A 3,096-nucleotide genomic window follows, 5' to 3' on the forward strand; every position below is an offset into this window, starting at 1 on the left:
TGTGGGCTCCCGAGGTCAGCTGGGGATTCTGTCCTCCGTCTAGGCTCCCGGGTGTGAGTCCCCTCAGGCCTGCTTGGGACTGACCCATACAACCTCGCCACTGCTGGGCCTCGGTCCCTCCTCTGCGCTGATTCCAATCTGGGGCTGCCGGTTTTATCTCCACCCCTTCAAAGAACCGCATCCTCCGATTCCTCAGCAGTGGCCATTTGGGTAGAGCTGACACCTCTGCCACCATCCTTCTCCCCTCCCCCACAGCGGGTCACAGGAGCCCCAGGAGGGCCCCCCCAGCAAACGTCAGGGCACAGACAGACAGGCGCCCAGCCTGGTGGTACAGCCCGGTGGAGCGCCTGTCCCTGTGGCCAGCTTGGTGTCCCATCCCCTGGAGGCAGTGGCCCCCAGGGTAGTTCCTGAGGGCTGGAGACCTATGGCCACCGACAGATACCGCTACTAGAAAGGACTGAGTCTCCCTGCCCAGTCACTCCGTCATTCTTAGCACCCTTGGTCACCTGGACCCCGCAGAGGCCAGAGTTGGGTGCCCCCACCGCTGGGGACAGGGACGGCCTCCTTTGGTCTCTGTGCTTCCCTGCGTCATCTTGGTGGGAGATGAGTGTGTCGACAGGACGGGCGTGCCCACTCCACTTAACGTCCCACTGCGCCCTCCCACCTCCTCCCGGCCGGGTGTGGACCTCCAACTCCCAGGGTGCAGTCTGAGCAGGCTCCACTCAGTTGGCCAAGGTGTGGAAACGGGGTACAGGTCCCTGCTTCAGACCCGTGAGACCCGAATCTCTGGCACGTGGCCTGCATATTCCCAAGACTGGGATTCTCCGCAGTGAAGTTAGAGACCCTCTGCATAGCTCTTGCAGGTCACCTCACAAACGTGCTCCCCAGATGCCCACTGGGTTAGCAGCTCTTCGAGAGCAAGGTTGGTGCCAGCCCACAGCCTGGGGGTGATGGGATCTGGACCCACATCCGGAGTCCTGGACCCCGCCCACCTACCCCAGCTCCCAGGGGGAGAACTGGAAGAGGCGCTTGCAGTATGCCGTTCCCATGGGGGTGTTTTCTCTCCTCTGACTCTGACTCTGCCGCTCCCGGGCAAGAACATGCACCCTCTGCCAAGTAGGGAGGAAAAGAAAGAGCAGGGTTGAATTCTGTACTTCTAGGACATTCGAGCTCAGCTCTGAGCCCCTGCTGGGTACTTAATTAAATACCTCTGAGTCAGATTGAAATAGCGAAGTACACAAACACAGGGCCAGCCACGCACTCGGACGGAGGTGGGGGCTGCCGTTTGCCACTGCCCTGTGACTGGGTTCCTCCGTGTAACCTATCCAAGGCAAAATGACAGTGCTCCGTAAAGTGTTCCCCGGTGCTGCAGTAAAAGCAAGGCTCTGGGAGGCCACCCCCACGGGACGGTTCCAGATGTGTGCCCGGAGACTTTCTGAGAACCCCCGCACCCATGGTCCAGGGCTGCTGAGCCTGGTGATGGATTGCGGCAGTGAGACACTGCTGAGCGTCTCTCTCTGTCTCTGTCTCTCACTGGGACTTTAAACTGTAACTGACTAGCGCCTTGACTGCCCTCTCCTCTCCCCCGGCAGTGACAGGATAGAGAACCGAATGCCTGTCTCCCCAGCAATCACTCCGCGCTCTGTCTTGTCTCTTATCGCCCCTCAATGCAAAGCCCGTTGTAAATTCTCAGTAAATGCAGGTTTACAAATGGGCTCCTACTACATACATTCATTTCGTATGAACTTTTACAGCACATGCTTCAGATTGACACTTGCCCATGATGCATGTTGACTGACTAACCAAAAAGACCATAAAGCCTGCCAGGTGCACTTGAATTACATACCTGGCTCCCTCCGAGGTTCCCCTGGTGTTCCTATCCAGAATGACCTAGCAGTTCCCAGACCTCAACATTACCTGGGGAACTGAATCTGAAAAACACAGGCTTGGGGGCCAGCAGGTGATGTAGTGGTTAAGGCACTGGACTCCCATGTGGTAAACCACAGTTTGAGTCTTGGACCGGGCAACGGGAAACTCACGCGGGGTGCGTGTGCGTGCATGCCCAAGACCCTGAGAGGAGAATGGAGGAGAAGGGATCGTGGCATGGCCATCCCTGGGCAGGGTGGGGGTGGGGGGATGATTTCTCACTTTCTCTCTCTGTCTCTCCAGCAAGTGCATGTGCCCTATAGCAAAAACCCCTGAAAAAAAAATCTGTGTTTAATGCTATTGTAGAATTATTGTCCTTTTAAAAATGTAATGGTTATGATTTTGTTGTTGTTGTTAGTTTTTCTATAGTGCGTTTGCTGGAGAGAGAGAGAGAGAGAGAGAGAGAGAGAGTGTGAAATCCCCCCAGGGGCGTTGGCCATGGTGCAATCCTTTCTCCTTCATTTTCCTCTCAGAATTGTGGACATGCACACCCTTTATCTAAAGTGTTGAAGGGTAAAATGATACTCGAGGTTTGCCTTAATCTAATCCCAGTGGGGGTGAGTGGGTACCAGTATAGAAGAAAGACTGTCAGTAACTGCTGGAACTCAGTGATGCTTCGGGGGTGTTAACACGAGACTCAGAGGGGAATACCCAAAGTGAAGACTTTGGAAGCCCGAGTTCTTTCTCTGACCTTCTCCTGCCCTCCTATCTCTCACTGTTCATTCTTCCCCGAGGCAAGAAACAGGAATTCCTATTCCCCAGGGCAGGTCTGAAAACCTAAACCCGTTCCCCACAAAGCCAGCCAGAAAACCTAAAACCTATGACTTTAACTTTTCTCCACCTTTCTGTGTAGGCGTTGGCCGTAGACATTCTCTGACCTGGCTTGCCCGATACTAGATCTTAAGATTCTCATTCCAGCGGAGTCCTGCCCCACACTGGGAGGAAGGACTGTTCACAGAAAGGCCGGGAAGAATCTCAACAGACAGGCCTTGCTAGCTCTGCCCACCGCTTCTAAGAGCTCACTCCCTTTCTGCCCAGTCCCGTTTCCAAGGAGGTGCGTGCTCCAGTGACCCTGAGCATAAGCTGCGACCGCTCCCTGCACCTCTGGGCCTTCAGCCTGAAGGCATCTGTGTACATGCAGACGGGAGAGGAACTGGCTCGCCAGTCCCG

The sequence above is a fragment of the Tupaia chinensis genome, unplaced genomic scaffold, assembly GCF_000334495.1.
Source record: "Tupaia chinensis unplaced genomic scaffold, TupChi_1.0 Scaffold000628_1, whole genome shotgun sequence".
In the NCBI taxonomy this organism is placed as follows: Eukaryota; Metazoa; Chordata; class Mammalia; order Scandentia; family Tupaiidae; genus Tupaia; species Tupaia belangeri.